The sequence below is a fragment of the Lepisosteus oculatus genome, chromosome 7 (assembly GCF_040954835.1).
Source record: "Lepisosteus oculatus isolate fLepOcu1 chromosome 7, fLepOcu1.hap2, whole genome shotgun sequence".
Taxonomy (NCBI): Eukaryota; Metazoa; Chordata; class Actinopteri; order Semionotiformes; family Lepisosteidae; genus Lepisosteus; species Lepisosteus oculatus.
Window position 1 is genome coordinate 37,156,452 of NC_090702.1, and position 18,683 is coordinate 37,175,134.

The 18,683-nt window shown below is 35.8% G+C and overlaps 1 protein-coding gene across 10 annotated transcripts in view; it reads right to left on the reverse strand.

Annotated features, from left to right (window-relative positions):
• The window catches only part of kif21a (kinesin family member 21A), a 55,849-nt gene that overhangs the window by 32,279 nt on the left and 4,887 nt on the right, over nucleotides 1–18,683 (reverse strand). The gene's annotated exons all lie outside the window — the stretch shown is intronic.

The window sequence follows — 18,683 nt, forward strand, 5'->3', positions numbered from 1 at the left end:
TTAATAAATCTACATGGCACATAATGATAACTTTACAATTAAAAAAGATACATGTACTGCAAAGTGTACCTCAAGGGACCAAGAAAATACAGTATTACTGCTATTAGGTCTAATAATAAATCTCTACTAACCTGTTCATCTGCAAGTGCCAATGGCCTAGCCTATTTGTCATTTATTTACACAGCACTAGACATAATACCCCTGAAACATTATTATTGTTAATTTTTACAATATTTGATACCCTAAAGATGAGAATTGCAATGTTATGATGTATGCAGAATTACTGTAACTACTGTTTCCTTCTAAATAACATAAAAAAATGTATGAAAAAGCCGCATTCTCAAGAATGTTTAGTTAAAAAAAACAGAAACACTACATGTTCATATTCACCAGATGTTTAGTTAATGGCTTTCCCTTATTAAAATAAACACAAAGATTATTTTTCAGTTCTATTTCTAATTCAATATAAAAGATGCTCTGTCCTGCTGTACTGTCATTCAATTTGAAAAAAAGTTAATGAATTCAACGTTGTACATAGAATAACCTGATAAAGACCATACTGTAGCTTTTCATAAAGGACAGCATTGTAAATTCAAACAAAAATAATGTTTTGCAAGGACTACAGTGCTTGCATTGTGTCCCTGTAACATCAGATCCTTAGAACACTCAGGCAAAGAAACGCTTGGTGAGGTGAGTCTCTTATACAATAACACACTTGAGTTCTTTGTTTATAAGGTTCTTTGAAATGATAAAGTTTAAGAGCTCCAAGCACATAAAATTCACTTTTAACATATATAATTTTAATAATAAACTAATGTTTGCTCTACAGAACACTGCTGTGCGTCACAAACTTTAACAACTGACAAGTTTCTGTTGGTAAAATGGAGTAGGAGTGAAATAAAAAAAAAAGTCTACCACCCTCTACCACTGGTGAAGTACATCTGCAAGGAGTCCTCACCACCAGCTGTATTTGTCCTAAGATGCACTAAGTCATAAAATATTGGGTCTGCCCAAATTTCAAAAAGCCAACCACAATAAATTATTTTCAGCTCCTCAAACACTTTAACTGAGAAGCATTCTCTTCGCTTGTTGCCAGGGCAATTCTCCACTCGGCTTCTGTCACTCAGACTCAAAATACATCCAACTGCGGATGAAGAATTTCCACGCTTCTTGTGCAACACACTACTTGCCATTTCTACACGTTCTTCCTGAGTAAGGGTGGAAACACCTGCAAATATATAAAGTAGCTTCTGTTTGGAAGGCCAGGTTTGTCTACCAGTAAAATCAGATTTTTAGAAGAGGAAATTAAAAAGGCTAACTTTAGCACAAGCAGAATGAAGCATTCGCAGTGAGTTATAAAACAGAATGCCAGTTACAGCATGTAGTGTGGTACTGTAAATACTGTATGTGTGAAAGCTTCTTAAGCTATCAATTAATTTATTATCATTCTGTAACATCCATCTATTTCCTTCAATCCAATTCAGGGCTGTGGAAGAACCAGAGCCTATCTCGGCAAGGAGTGGGAGCAAGGCAAGGGGACAACAGTCCATCACAGGGCAGACAGGCACACCAGAGGAACAGTAGCCAGAGGAAACCCACATGAACTTGGGTATAACATACAGCTCCACACAGATAGCACCCCAGGGCTGGAATTGAACCCAGGCCCCCCAGCACTGCACTGCAGTAATGCTAACCACTGTGTTGCAAAATGCTTATATATTCTGTACTTTGATACTTGAATGTCCCTTTCAATAAAGGCATCTGTGATATGAACTTCACCTTTTGGTCAAAAAATTCCAAGTGTGCATTCAGTATTTGTTGCATAAATAAATGAAAAATTAAGTGTCACGGATGAAAAAGAAAACATCTGTGCAAAATAACCGCATAGTTTTCAAATTACACGTCCACATTTATTGACATCCTTGAAAATATATTGAATACATACTGCACATCTAGTCCTCTAACATTTTTAAATGGCAGCTGTTAGCTTTTTTTGATGATCCCAGTATTTCTTTGTTGACTTCAAGACTGCCTTCTTTGTAACTTTCCCACTGGGTCTCCATGTCAGCTTGTGAACTTGCCAGTGCTTGGAATCTGTTGGGCATTTCCAGTGTGAAAAGATTATATACTTGATCATATTTGAAAGCTAAAGCTTTCAAACTGGTCTTTCTTAGTTTTATGTGCAACTTGGTTTTCATTTTATTTCTTAATTTCTGAGTGTTCCTTCCAGAGATACAAGTGGGTATCAAGAAGTGAGCATATTCCATGTTCATCTGTGGAAATGTGGTCTATCTGATTCTCTATTTACCACTGGATGTCAAGGTGACATCCAAGTTGTTCAGCTGACAGAAATGCACGAGTTTCTCATTATTGCTGTTGTGTTCTCCAAGAATATTTGTACCTATGACGCAGTCACATTCTTTATATGTTTAAGTGGGGAGCTGCATCACAAATCACTTTGCACTGGGTGCAAAGGAACACGTCAAGGTTAATTCCACTCTTTTAAACAGAAAAGAAACAATGTTTTGGCTGTTGAGCATTTTTGGGTGTGATGGGAAATTGCTTCTTCTTTCAATTTTTCTACAAAGGTGCCTGATCAGGATTCTAATGTCAAGTTGTGGGATTCTGTAGACGGAGTCTTGTAGGGTGTTGTAGAACAAAACCTTTTTTAAGTGATGTTGAGAGGAAGAAAGAAAAGCACAGAAAGCTGAGATCTAATTGGTGACAGGAACAACAGGAGGAACATCCAAGGGTAATTAGCATTGAGAGAGGATGTAAACAAATTCCAATGCTCGATGTCACACACAGAAAGAAGGACAAGTAAGTTAAGTGCAGGGCACCAAGAGACAGAAGATACTGGGGTCAACAAAAGTGCTACAAAAGCTGAGAAATAAATGCCTATATTTCTAATTTAATTTTTTGACTATCTTCAAAATATCAGTCAGGTAATCAGGAACATTCTACCAGTGTGCTTAAGAAGCATTGTTATGGCAACGGAAGACACCAAGAAATCTGGAGGGAAAAAACAGATGAAAGGAGCATTTTAAAGAAATGCTAAACTCGCCTCAACATCATTCACTACTTAACAAATCAGACTTTCTTCAGACAAGTGCACCTAAGAGTTACAGCCATTAATATTCAGTCAGAACTGGTGAAATCAGCATCAACAACATATGCGCAGACCTGCTGAAGGATAGACGTCAGATGACTGAGAGGAAGTGTCCATTTTATCAGTCCCAGAAAAGGTTTACAGCAGGTTGATCCTATCAAAAACCCAAACAAATTATGTTCTGAGAAAAGGATGATGCACTGATGCAATCTTTACTCTCAGAAGGATTCTGAAAAAGATGTTCGAGCATGAAGTGCCAAGTGTAATCAGTTTTATAAATTTGACATCTTAAGATAGAGACTGCACGTGAATAATCATGAAAATCTATAGCATACCATACAAGTTCCTCAGGGTGATCACAGGCCTGTATGAGGAAAGAGTTTTCGCAGTGGCCAGTAATATGATTCTTCAAGGACAATCGGCAGAATACCATCAAGCTAGTGCTTCTAGTACCTGTAAAATCTTCTTGCCGGTAGTGGTCTACATAATATTATAATTATATCATTCAAATTAAGACTTGTAAAAATATATTGCTTTACCTAGAGTTCTAGACACATACCTTGATATTTACAGCTTGTAGAGGGGTATGATAAATTGATGAAAATCCTGAAATAATCTATTCGAATAACTCATTAACTAATCAAATTTGTCTCCTTTACCTTGAAATAGAGGTGTGCTATTACCTAAAACTTCACAAAACACTAAACACATGGACATTAGAACCTTGTCATTTGTGTTTTTGCAACATAAGAATGCTTAAAAACAAGAATAGGCCATTCGGCCCATCTAGCCCATTTGATCGTTAGAAATTAATCGGTAAAAAAACACTTATCAAGACGTTTCTTCAAAGCTTTAAAGAAACCAGGTTATCAACTTCAACATGGCTGGGAAGCATGATCCAGTCTCCTATAGCCCTTTGGGAATGCTGAATGGAAGGTGAAAGGGCTGGAATTTGGATATCTGATCTGTGATTAACTGTAACAAGGACCTACTGTATGCTAGTCTGCACTTTAAAAGAGATCTGTATAGTTATACATTATTGTGTACGCTGAAATTACTCTTGTATCTTGAATACAACAGTCTTAATAAAAAAACAAATGTTTGCTTATAAAACTTTCTTGATGTATTTTAAACCTTCAGTGTTCAACAAACTGCTTTTATTATAATCTTTGTAATTTTTTCAATATTCTATAATTCTTTAGAAAGTATACAAATGTATTTCTTAAACTTTTAGTATTCATGTTCTGTTACATTTTCCTCAGTTTTGTTTTATGTAATTAGTAACTCTTTAGTTACTTTATTCAACATCCACGTTTTACCAAAATTAAAAATTGTAAAAGACATTTATAAGTTTCAACAATCAGCTTGAGGGTTTAGGTAGACCAGGTATATGAAGACCAGGTATATATTTTTTTTAATTTGGCCACAAAATTTGGCTTCCAGACCAGTAATAACACATTCTCAAGGGACCAATAAAGTTCTCAAAACAGAAACTAGTATACAAACATTAACTGAATGTGAATGGCATAAAATAAGACTAAAATAAAATGCAGAAAAAAATTGTAAAAATACAAGAAGCAACTTTAAATTCTATGAAAAACAAAATTTGAATACTATAAGGAGATGAGAAGGACTTAAATTCTAAAAGGTATCATGGTTACACCACATTAAAAGACAAGACCTGCTTCACTCAAAAAGAGGCTATAAAAACAGCAAATATAAACAACATTAACATCTCATTCTTGAGAAAGTTAATGCATGTCACATTCATAGGCTATGCATGGAAGAATTATAAGATTAGTATATTGCAGCCCGATAATGTCAGATGTATCTTTTTCACATGTATGAGCAAGTATTTACAAAAAAATCACTCAGTGATCTGATTTAATTACTGGCACAGCCAAACCAGGAAACCTAATCTCTTCATTACAGAGGGATCAAGTTTTCAGCAGTATTTTAGGTCAGACAGCAGTTCATAATGCTGTACAAAGTATCAAAAAGTATTCTGTGTTGTACTCTGAATTTAAGTAAAACAAAAAAAAAACTCTTACCTGTGTTATTTCTATTCAAGGTTTAATAGACTTGAACTGTTTTAGCTTGCTCCTACTGTATATTGTAAACAAAACTGTTGGCCCCAGAATTATAGCGGTTATCCCTTTTTGTGACTCCTCCAAGAAGAGCAATGTTCTTTATGAAATAACATCACAGTTCAATGGTTCAAATGAACAGAGCAAAGAGTGTGCAACGTGCCCCATTTTTAATTCATTTAATGTAGTTTTGTTGGACAACAACTCAGTATCATACAGTATGAAGCATGTTCTATTCACGACATGCAACAACATTAACAGACAGCAGTGGACAAGGATTTAAGTTTAGTTCTACTACTAAGAGTACTACATTACTGCATACTACTGTCTTTAAAATCCACCGCTGATATTTAAATTAACATTTCCACAGACTAATGAGTTAAAAATTACAAGCATTAACCCTAAAACAGCTCTCAAATTCTGAACATGGCAAATGTGAAGACCTGTTGCTCTCTTGATGACATGACAGTGCAAGGTCAATAAACAGTAAGTACTCTGATCGGCTAAACAATGCAGCGCTAACAACAGCGGCAAGAAAATGAACGTCACTAGGAGTTCATTACTGTATAACCAATGTTTTCTTGTTCAAATTACTTATTTCCTTCATTCTTCAGAATATCAAACAAAAGAAACTAAAATACTTAATGATATATATGCAGCGTTCTTACATACATGTAATTATTACATACATGTATTCACTAGTCTGGAATCACTTTAATATCTTAGGGTTATTGAAACAACACACTTGACCCTAGGTCATGAGATGTGAGATTAGTCTATTTGTAGCCACAGTACAGTCTGAAACGGCAAATCCGTTGAGATCAGCAACATGGAGAACTATGTTTGGATCACCAGATGTCTAAGAATTTAAAGAGGTCTGGCAAAGTGGTGCCTTTGAGTCGTCTCATCTAGCCCAATCACAGAACAGATTACGAACGCTTTTATTATAGTACCAAAAAAATGTATCTGAAAACTAACAAAATAGCATTTACTGCTTCACTTTCATCCCCAAACTCTGAAACCCTGTGTTGTACACAACTGCGTTAAACAGGGGAGTACTACGTTTAAGATAAACAATGATACTGTTGCCTCCCTCCATTTCAATGATTTATTTTTCAGATTTCACTGCAGTCATATTAAATGGACACAGACTTGAATAATGATAAAATTACTCCAGACATAATGTCATATTACTTTCAGGTAAACACTGCAACATTTTCCTAATACCTAATACATCTTCCTCATGATGTAATTGTAATTATGACTTCTAACAACCTGTACAGCAGGTAAGATAAGAGACCTTTATCTCATAACCACATCTCAGTTCAAAACAAAGTTCACAAACGTAGGAAGATATTATTTTTAAATTTATCAGCCAACATGGACTGGCGTCCCATCTAGGGTGTAAACTGCCTTGTGCTCATTGCTTGCCGGAATAAGCTCTGGCTCCCCCATTGCCCCGTACTGGAAAAAGCAGATAGAAAATGGATGGATGGAGAGATGGATTATGAGCCAACTATACAAGATTCGTTTTAGATTAGATTCGTTTTCCTCTAATTATATTCCTCCATCATCTACCTTGCATGCCTTGTTTAGGGAGATCATTATGATGAGTATATTCCCCTCTGTTTTGCTCATAGGTAAAATTCATGAATATGAGACACTGGAGAATGAGGTAGTGTCACCGACTACATTCTTAGCAGGAGCATACTGTATGCAGGCTTTAAATACATTTAAAATTCCAGTCTTTCAAAGAGTTCTATTATGTGGTATATTAAAAATGACATTGTAATTTGAACTTAGAATTCTGTGGTGATACTCTGATGAAAGGTGTGAACCAGCAAAATTACACTATATGAAACTAAACCACTCCTGCAGGATAAGGTGGGCAACATTTAGTCTTGGTTTTTCTACAACTTAATACTTTTCCATGACAACGAGGTTGTCACTTCTACTTCTTCACTAACATTCGCTCACAAAAAATAACTATATTTTTTTAAAGGGTTATCTACATAACACTTTGTGGGTTATCTACATAACCTCCATTGTGGCGAAATTCAATTGTCATTACATTAGTTCATCATTTTAATACTTGGTCACCTGCAAATTATCTTCCATTTCATTCATCTCATGCACCACTGGCTCAATCCAAGATTGTTTTTGCTGTGGTCTGTAATTGTTTTTCACTTTAAACTTTCAACTCCGGAGTGTTGCAACTGAAAACACAGTGAAGGGGAGCAACAGTCCTCTCACTCAGCACTCTGCCCGCTGCTGATCGTCAAAAAGGCAGCAAATGAAAAAAATAAGGAAAACAGGCTTGGCCAGCTCCTTCTTCGCAACAAAAATGTTGGTTTCACAAGTATTCCAGATCCTTAAGATAGCATTTCCTGAGGCAAATTAATAAAGTATATTTTAACAAGCAAGCTCTTGAGAAAAGAAACACTTTCCCTTTAAATGTATATTTATTCCAGTCTTTTATCAAACTAAAAAAAAATGGTAGTTCCACAGCAGTTTGTAGGAGAATGCATAAATGGTCATAAAACTTCCCTGCAATACCATATGGAGTATAAAATATACTCCAGAATTTAGAACCTGCTGAAGAACCACAAGCATTTTAACAACAGGACAGCAGTCTTTCACTCAGTATCTTTCAGTTAGTACTGCAATATCCTTGCCATTACCTTGAAACCATTCATTACCAAAAAACAACCTGCCACATTTGTGCTATGTGAAACCTGCCTTTTTTTTCCTCTGCTGATTATAGACCTCATGATAAAGTTACCCCATGACTTTTAATGTTCATTACTGCTTAATTTCAGACACAAGTTTAATGATCCCCCTAAGCCATAAAAGGAAGTATTAGCACGCTTCAATGCTAGCCTTAACTTGTGCTATTATATGTTGCTGTAGAAACAGTCAGACTGCATTTCAGGATAATACTTTGAATATTTTGCTGAGCTGTGGCAAACACCTTTCCAAAGACACAGGACGTAAACTGGCGTGGTAGACAATATACAGTACATCAGAATTCAAACAGTACTCTAAATTTAAATCACTGCTCTTGTCTTCCAAAAGGATTAAAAAAATATATAAAAATAAGTCCAATTAATTTACAACTCGTTAGCTCCATAGCGGTACAAAAAAATGTGTCAGTACAAGACATCCTCATTACGTTGAATACTCTGCTGTAGAATCCCTGAGCAGGAAAATGTGTAACATTTACACAGCATTTACTGTATACATGGTGACCAAATAACTGTCTGTTAGGCAAAACAGGAATACTTTGTAAGTATATCTGAATAAGTCTGTCAAGCAAATAAATAAGGTGAGAATATAATTATTGATAATGACCACGAAAGGATTTTATGACACTTTAAACAATTTTTAAGACATAGTTCAGGTTGATAGGAGTGAAAAACTGAGCTTCTTAATGAAGGTTCAGGAGGGATGACCTTAGAAACCAAGGTGTCCTTCAGCTGTGCTACACTAACCTGTTATTCTCCGTGATGTCACTACTTGAAAAACTACACTCTCCTGCTTGCATTCATCTTCCCCCTTTCCTCCTCCACCCCACCTCCTCTTGCAATGGCACCCTGGTTAACTTTTCTCCCTGTATGGGCTCCTTACTTTCTCATCCTATGGCAAGGTGGTTAACCCTCAGCTACTGTATGTGGGTTAAGCCAAAATGCCTTTTGCCTAATTCCTCAATAAACACTCCTAAATGATTTTTTTTTTTATTGGGTGATGTTATAACTTGTAAACTGTGTTTGATCCTGTGTGGTATTCCTGAGCAGGAGCTGTAGTAACTACTACTCCTCACTGCCACCTTTAACCATGAAGAGAGGCAAACCTGAAACTTTAAGCTGCAATAGGAACAAACTAAAGAAAATATGGTAGCGATAAGACTACATTAAAATAGTGTTTGGCAAACAAACAACATTATTTTAATCTACACTGTCATGTAGGTAAGTCAAAAAGAAATATATAGCTGAAATATGTCAATATTCTAATGATTTAAGGTGGTTTTAACCTAAATTATTAAAATGAGAAAAACAAGAATATTACTGCCCCCAAGTAACTTGATGTTTAGCCTTTTGAAAGGATGACACTGTTAGCACCTCTAAAAAAAGGTAAAAGCATTCCAGAATAAGTTTATGACAAACATGGTGAAAAAGGATTATTATATGGTAAAAAACACAGAGGCATATCTTTGAATCCCATGGTGTTACAGTCTGGATTATGCAGCTAAAACAGCATTCTAACAGTGTCAATAATAATGCTGTAAAATGGAGCACAAGGAATTTAGCTGATTCTATTTACCAGTTTAGCTCTCCTGCAGTCATAGGAGACTTGCGCACCAGTCACAGAGCAGATCAATGATCTGATCAGGTTACTGTACCTTAAGAGTATAAAATCCAAAAATTAGTGAAAGTCATTTTGCCTGTCTAGCTCATTTGCTTTCTAGTAGCAAAGTGGTTCAGCCGTGTATTGAAGAAGCCAAGGCTGAAGACATCAGCTGACGACAAGTCTGGATTAGTTTACTGAGACTCCCACGGCTTTTTTGCTAAATTAAATTATTTGCTTTTCAATTCTGAATACATGTCCCTTTAGTTTCCATTTGTGTCCTCTGTTTGGGGTTTTACTGTTGATTCTGAAGAAGTCCTTATGAGTGACTTTGTCAAATCCTTTGAGGACTTATTATTTCAATCAGGTTTCCTGAGAGTCTTCTCTATTCAAGACTAAAATGACAGTTTATCATTATTTGATGACACTAAAGAGCCACCTCAGCAGTTTTCAAGCCTTACTATGCTTGTTCCGTCTCAGTTTGTTTGAGGTAAATTTTTGCACACCACTTTCCTCGAGTAGTTCTTTAAACTACATGGAAGTTTTGCTTCACATGGCGAGTTTCAAAATGCACATATTCTTATTAAAAATATTGCATGTTCTATAACACATCAAACTTCTTCAGTTTTTTAACAAAGCACTGGGAAGCACCTTATTCATATTTGCCACAACAGAATTTAATCAGGGCTGCTATTCCAAATACGGAAGTAGATCCAGTCTAAAACATGTATACACTTTTAAAAGGAGTGCCCTAAAGTGTGGGAGACTAAAGAAAAATCTCTATCAACATTAAAACTTATACATCCATCTTCTAACCACTTCGTCCACGGGGAGAATCGGGAATCACACACACTCAGACAAGTACCAGTTTTTCCTCACACCAATTAACCTATCAATAAGTCCTTAGACCAAGGTGATCAAGAAACCATACAAAATCTATACAGACAGTTCACCACTTCTGGAAGTGAACACAGGGCCCCAGCTCTGCAAGATTATGCTATCCACCACACCACCCTCATAAAACCTATAGTCAATACAAATACAAGGTAGATGTACTCGTATTATTACCAGAAGGGAGGTGTAAATTAATAAAGAGAAATCCCTTTTTTTCCCCATCACACCAGATAACGAAGCAGTAAACTGAGCTAATTAGTGAAGAGCATTATCTTTAATAAAGCCTTCAAAGGTTATAATATTAATATCTTTAGCAGCATATTACTATAAGATACCTGGAGCTTTCGAGTATCTTGTGAGGTATTTGCAATGCATTTTGGGTGCCTCTTTAAAATGAAGATAGTAGACACTAATGTCTGACTGTTTAACAGCTCATTGTGTCAGAAGGTTACAGTGCAGACTATTTTATGATTACAGGAAAACAGCACTGCTTGAGCAGTGGGACCATCTGTATCGCTCATCACTCACAGAACAAGCTTGAGTGATTAATGGCAATATCCTTTTCAAACTTTTTCTCATCATTATCCCTGTAACACCCATTAAAGAACTGCTGAGATGGCACAACCAGTACCTTCCCACAGACAATATAAAAGTAATGGAAGTATTTTTTCATAGTTTTGAATTTCAGTGTTACCCAATGTTCTCATACTTGTGTTACCTAACAAAACGGGTGTACTGTCAGTGTATCTTTAGAAATTATAGAATTATTTAGAATTATTTAAAAAAAAAAAATTTAAATGACCAGTTGTCAATAATATTTTGAACACTTAAAGTGACAGCAAATTCTTACAAATGGAAAGGGTGTGAATTACAGTCTAGTAAGACAGGACAGATAAACTGTGACTCGTCTTTTATAGTGCCATCTTTAATACTGAGGTAGTTAATTAATTGGTTTCCTGAAAAACATAAAGACTAATGCTAAATTTCAAGCCCCATATGAATTTCAAAAGAAAACTTACATTTTACAGGTACACCTAAACACCTGACACTTAAAAACCTCTCCTCTTAAACAAACAGGAACAGCACTGTACATCAAAGTCATTATTGAGAATAGAACAGTTCATCCTTTAAACAACTATTTTGCACTAACAGGTGACTGTGACAGGTGATTTAATGTTGCTTGTACTAATGCAATGATAATGTAAATTAACCTCTGGAAAGGTGAACTAAACCCATGGAAAACATCAACATTACAGATATTGCATAAGTTGTACTGCTGTTTAATGTGTAGTGAGGTTCTATCAGACCATCTCCCATACTCTTCCAGTTATCTGTGTATTCACTGCTGCTCTAGCATGACTTGATGACAGAGTGCTCTATCTTTGTTTAACGCTAGGGCAAATAGATAATGTATCAACACAAAAGGGCAAGGAAGCAAATTGCATAAGCTAGTCTAAGCAAGTCTGTCTTGCACTGCACATTAAAGCAAGAAATCAACCTCCGAGCAGCTATATTTTTACAGTAAACACCATTAATTCCTTTGTAGAGGAAAAATATTTTTAAATTGTTTGCAAAATACAAAGTTTGTAGGCTTCAATGTGACTAACAAAATCTGTTGATGAAAACAAAGGTACAGTAGATATAATGCAACTTGATTTCACAGGTTTCTATTTACCATTACATCCATACTGTACATTGACAGAGGACAAATTCCATTTAAAATCAAGAGAGTTTGGAAGCATTATATATGGCTAGAAGACTATGTTGAAAAGGAATCATAGGCTACACTATAGGTGAACAACATGTTTTTAATTAGCATAATGAACATACTACTTATTTGCATTTTCCTTCATACAGTAGATGCAGCTGCTGAATACAGGCCTTTAGCATAATCTTGCCAGCAACAAGTGATTTCATGCTGACGGAACAAAGGCCGTGTTGTGGCCCCTGACAAAACCAGTGGCCAAGGCTGTTTCGTCTCATCCGAGGGGGAGGCTCTGGTAAAAACCAGGGACAAAATCAGGTGTGGCCGTTTGACTGATCTCTCGTGCCACCACTGCATGGCAGAGCCCCACAGAGATGAGAAGCTGGCTTTAGCAAAAAAAAGACCGTTTGATTTTTAAAAAAAAACTAAGCTGACCCATAAATAATGTGCTGCATAAGCAAAAAATACCAGCAACCGTTTCTACAGAGGTTTTCGAGCACAGCCGGGCTTTGTGTTAATTCAACTAAAATGTGTGAAAGGTCAAGGGCAGTCTTTAACTGGAGTCACACTCTTTTCAAGTGGTACTTTTCATTAGGACAGTATTTGCAGTCTCAATCTTATGAGTATTATCTGGCCTTTTCCAACCAAACAGATTTGTTTCCTTTAACACTACTAATGCAATACAATATTATAAAAAGGTACTTAACTTTTCCTAAGAGTCTTAAGAATATCACTGGATCTAATAAGAACACCATTATAATTTTACACAAGAACTGTTGTGGTTAAGATAAGGTTTAAAGGTCTTTATTAAGATTTATGTTGCTGTTTTACTGCCTTGTCCTTAATTTTATACCAGTGATTACATATTAACTACATTTACCACTGTAAATAAAGACATGTTTGATTTTTCAGTTAGAGCCTTTTGAGATAAAACTCATTTAATGGAGGGATAAGAATTGCATCATTAATTAACAGAATTCTAATAACTTCTGAAATGAAACTGCAGGTATTTACATCCTGTACTTAAAGTTTAAACCAATACACAGAACTAGGGTGCATCTGTTCAGTCTAGTCCTCATGTACATTTTGTGAAGAACATCTGTTGGTAACACTAGCAAGGGTACTTGTTTTCTCCTTTGTCTGTGAAATGTGTTTGTTTCCACAGTAACCTCTGTTTTGTAAATGAATGTGGCAGTAAGAGCCCACTACAGCAGGGTCAGGGTAGAAGGCACATGTACAAAAACATTTCAAGGAACAAATACATGTATGATTAAATACAGTAAACTCCGTTTACAGGAGTCCTTTCCGAGATGAATTTTTAAAGATTTCACAGGTCCACATTTTCTTACGAAATATATACTGCAGTTAAAGCAGTTAACAAGCATGTCAGTTTTTGCAGTCTAAGCATGCAATTAAATGTGAAAAGCTTTTTAAGATGTAAGGATTGAAAATTGCATAAAAATGTAACTGTATATATCTGCATACAATGTAAACGAGATTAAATGTATTTTAATACTGAAGATACCATCTGTTGTCTGCTGTCAATGCAAAAATGCAATGCAAAATGCTGTCACAAGGCAAAGAACAAAAGGGCATCCTGCACAGGAAGACAAGGCATTATTAATGGAGTTCTTCTAAGACCTAAATTAATTATATATGCAAGTAAAATTAAATTGCAAAGAGATTCTACTGATATACAATACAGCTCAACAGAAGTGTTAAATTCATTTTGGGGAAGTGGGATTCTGAACTAGAAGTGTTAGAATAACTCCAAACACCTATTTACCATTTGTACTCAGACAGACACACTCACAGGCTTATCCTGTGCCACAAAAATATGTATACGCAACAGGCCTGAACCAAAATTGCTCGGCTGTTACACATTTCTCACATTATAAAACACACGGCCAAATGGCTTGATTATATACCTGGTCACCTTTTTAAAAATAAACTCAAAATCAGCCATTACAACCTGCTCACAGAAGCCTTCTTAACAGAATAATATGAACCATTTTAGCCCCAAGCTGTTGGCTATTCTTTCATGTGAAGGACTTATTGCTCCCATTACTGGTGTAGCAGTAGGGGTCTCCTCGGTGGTGAACCAGTAAGATGCTCACCTCAGTGCAGGTTGAACTACTGTTTATGATCATGGGTCAGCTGTCACCAGGATTTCGCTAGCAGGGGTGCACAACTGGCTCTGCTCCACTGAGAGAACTGTGGGATTAGTCTCCCAGTGCTCTCTTGGCACTCACTGACCTCTGCTGCCTGCCAAACATTTTCAGGCATTTGGTGTTGTTGTTAAGGGACTATAGTGCCCATGACATGTTAGAAAAACAAATGACAGGATATGGGCTTTTTTTAAAGTTAAAGGAAATTTCTAAAAAGATCTAATGTACGGTAGTATTAAAATACTACATAATAATGTATCAATCAAAGCCTACAGTAAAGTACTGTAAATCTTCTGTTACAAAGTGGGAGGTTTGCAGAAGCTCCATTTGTATTGCATAGAATCCCAGCGGCATCTATTCAAGAAATATTCTAGAAGTGTCAGTAGTGTCTTTTGGGAAAAAAGGGTGCCTTAAAACTACAGAAAATTGTAACAGAACTAAAACATTAGACTAACATTTCATTTTGTTTCAATAGAAAAATACTTTTTGTGACTAACAAATCATATCTTCTTTTCACAGTACTATAACAACAATAAAAGTTGTGGCAAAAACAAAACACAAACAAGAGTATCTGTAGCTTTGAAATTTCAGTAAAACTTTGCTGGCTGAAATCATATTAGGCCTATCGAGTGAACAAAGATTAACCCTACTTGCATACTGTAAGAACAAAGGTAAAACCTTATAGCTCCCAGCACCTTTAATACTACCCAAAGTGTAACACTTAAAAAGTGTAAAGAAAATCAAACTCTGCAATAATGCATGTATATGAAATAAATATACTCTCCTTCTGTGCTTTAGGCTCTCTTTGTACTGCACCTGTTATCTTTGTCAAGCACAGGATTAATGCAGCTCTTGGCCTAGACTGATCTGCTTAGCTAGACTTCTATCTCTCTAATAGATTAATGGTTGATTGGACTGCCTCGCCTCTACAGATGTCTGCTGTTCTCCTGACTTTTGTAACACCCAAAAATCAAAATCATAAGGCATTCAAATATCTTGCTCCACCTCTCTGTCCTATTCCAGTGAATGAATACAGCTACAAGCCTACTTCTTTTTCACTTTCACGTCAGAACCCAAGCTGTGTGTAGGGAAAAGGCTAGACAATAATTTTGAGTTCTGGCTGAATTCAGCTCCAGAGCATTTTGAGGGAAAATAAAGAGAGGGAACAAGGGTGGAGTGTACATAAGCAAGCTGCTATATAATTATTCCAATTGGTTTTGCATGGAGCTCTTCCTTTCTAAGTTAAATGAAACCACATTAGGTGGGTCTCTATTTTCGTTCTTCAATCATATAAACATTAAATCATGCCTTTTGGCTAAAAATTATTTTTGCCAGCTGTTTACACCATACAGACAAAACTATTACTATTCTCAAGATAGGAATACTGGTGTTTCATGCTTACAGTACATAGAAATATCAAGTTTATGATACAACAAACTAGGCTTCACCTGTCAACGTGTCTCTACAAGAACGGAATGATTTGTACTTAAAGTTACAATTTTTTTTTAATTTTATGAGAAGATAAAGGAATAAATAGGAAATATAATTTCCATCAAGTACTGTACTTTAGCTGGCTTCAGGTTTTTTAAACAAATAAATCTGTTATACAACCAAAACCTTCTCCATTCTATAATCAAGTACAAAGCAACACCCTATTAATCTAACAAAATGAGTCACACTTTGTATGTTTGTACAGGTTTGTTTTGGAAATGATTATTTTTGAATATAATTTAAACACTTAAAAACTTTTTGGCCCTGCAGCAGTGTCTGTACGTTTGAATATTGGACATCATTTTCTTGGAAGGCTAGTTATCATTTTGTGCAGTTTAAATATCTCAGATTTTAGGGAGAAGAAAACCAGTAATGTAATTACACTGTCAAACAAACATGACAATACAAAGGAGACTTCCTAGGTAAATTACAGCACAATGTAGGAATATAACATAAGTGGTACTGTACATAAAAGATCGTTACGTAGTCATTTTTTTCTATAACTAAACATTCAGAACTATATGAATAAAAGGAAAGTATTCAGAGGAATACAGCCCCAAAATCCATTAAAATATTTTTCAAATAAAATATTTTAAAAATACACAAAAGTATTTTTAAAGTGATTAATTTAACCAACCTGGGTGAAAACTGTTGTAAAGAGAGAAAAAAAGGTAATATGCAGCATCTCAAGGTCCAATTTACAAAAAGTACAACACCAGCCAAACTAGTAGAAATTACATTTTATTTTCTACCATTTGTCCTTCACTGATATTTTCATTAGAATACAGACAAATCTGGTAATGGGATGTAAGAGTATACCACTGCAACTAAGCATAGTGTGATATGTGATTTGCCAATATTCTGTCCCTGACTGTGAATTGTATCACTAATTCTAACAACATCTTTATAAATCAAGTTTAATTTATTGTGTCACTTTCAGCTAAAATTATTTATGTTAAACCTAGAACATTTAAACAGCGATCCCGGGTCAAAGTCTAATACTTTGTCTATAAAAAAGGGCAGGTCAATGGACCTGAACAATGTAACCTGAGGTTCTTGTTCATTGAGGCTTCACAGAAGAGGATCACATTAAAATTACCAGTATATCCTTTTACTGTAGGCATCCAATATCACTTTGCTTCCTGTTCTCATTCACTACACACAATATGTTCTCAAACAATGCACCTTTTCCATATCACTTTCAAACCTATAATTTCTAAGAATTACAAAGCAAGTCTAAAGTATACAAAAAAGGACAATTCCTTTTCTTCTAAACGAATCAATGTTGTGACTTTTTAAATGCAGTACCAAAAACTGAGTATGTCATACCCACTTGGCATGTTGTTTTGAAAAGCCAGTTCTACATGATTTTGACTGTTATTGTTCTAAATGGAATTTCAATGTATATCAAACTGGTAGCCTTGCAACATTTTCAACTTCATCCTTCCAACAGAACGCTCATAAGGCAACCAAAAATTATTTCAAACAAAGTAGAATTCTTATCCCAAAACAAGAGTATAATATATGAGTATGGGGAATCAGGTACAGAGCCTGTTCATTTTATAAATCCAAAAAGCACATATAAAGCATAATATAAATGTACTGGCAGTTGCAAGACTATCTCTCACCCACAAGTAGATACATTGGAAAGCTGGGTGTAGAAACCAGAACATATTAACTATGAAGTTAATATTTTTTTACTATAAAAAACAATTCTGTATGTAGCATTTACAGAAGGACTGCCATAAGTCTTAAACAGTATTCCATTAAGAGATACGATTTAGTGACAGAGGTGAATGAAGTCAGTGACAGAAACAGCATGGGCCATTAAGAAGCAAGAGTTTGTATACTTATTTAATAGTGCCAGAAAGTGACCTGTTTCAGACTGTTTACTGATACCCAACTTAAGTTATAGTTTTATTGAAGAATTAGCTGTCAACTAGTTCTCGTGTACAGTTATAGGTTTCATTCAAGCAGATGTCAGACAGATGAGAACATCAGTACTGAGCTTGTTGAGCAAAGTACATTGTCTTTCAAGGCCATAGTGTTTCTCCTCATTCACAGGCAGATGTGATAAAAAATATTCCATCTGTACATTAAGGAGATAAAATACCCAAAGATATGCCACTGGCAGTTTAGAAAGGCACCTTGTACGGTCTTCTGCAGCCTATGAGTGTGATGGAGATACACAGAAATTATTGTCATCTAGAAGTTTCTCCTTTCCTCCATTCACACATGCTGAGTGATCTTCTTGCTCCTACTTTAACAGCTTTGAAAGAGGGCCTGGTCTTTCTAATGAAATGATTATGCTCCCAAGGCTTTTTGCTAGCGGTGTCTGGAGAATCTTTTCATGAAGGAGTGGTTTGGATGTTAGCAGCTTTGACTACTGCTGGTCGTAGCTTACGTCTAAGGTGATGGGGTGGAAAACTAGACAGAATGGACATACTTTAGGATGGTGTTAGATGTAGATTTCCACTTATCAGGCTGAGAGCAGAGTTCAGATCTGTATCCACATTTGTTATGTGCCCATTGCTGGGCCAAGCTGTTCTCTACTGGAGTGTCAGAACTAGGAATACTGAAGCCCCTGGTCAATAGAGACCACACTAACTCCACAGCCACCTACTGTACACCAGTAATATATAACTGAATCTGAGGGTTCTGTTCTGCTCTGCCCCCAGCTAGATTATAGTTCTGGATAATGGTAAGAGAGTTCTATTACATCTGACAGGGGGTAGTTTGTTTGCCTCCGTTTGCCTCAAAATGTGATGGCGTGGAGATTTGCCATTTATAAGCATTTGCATTTTGTGCTGTTCAGTGGTGTAGAGGTTAGTACAGAGGTCAGCACTCACCTCTGTGGGATATCATTTTTAAGTTTTTCTTTCAGT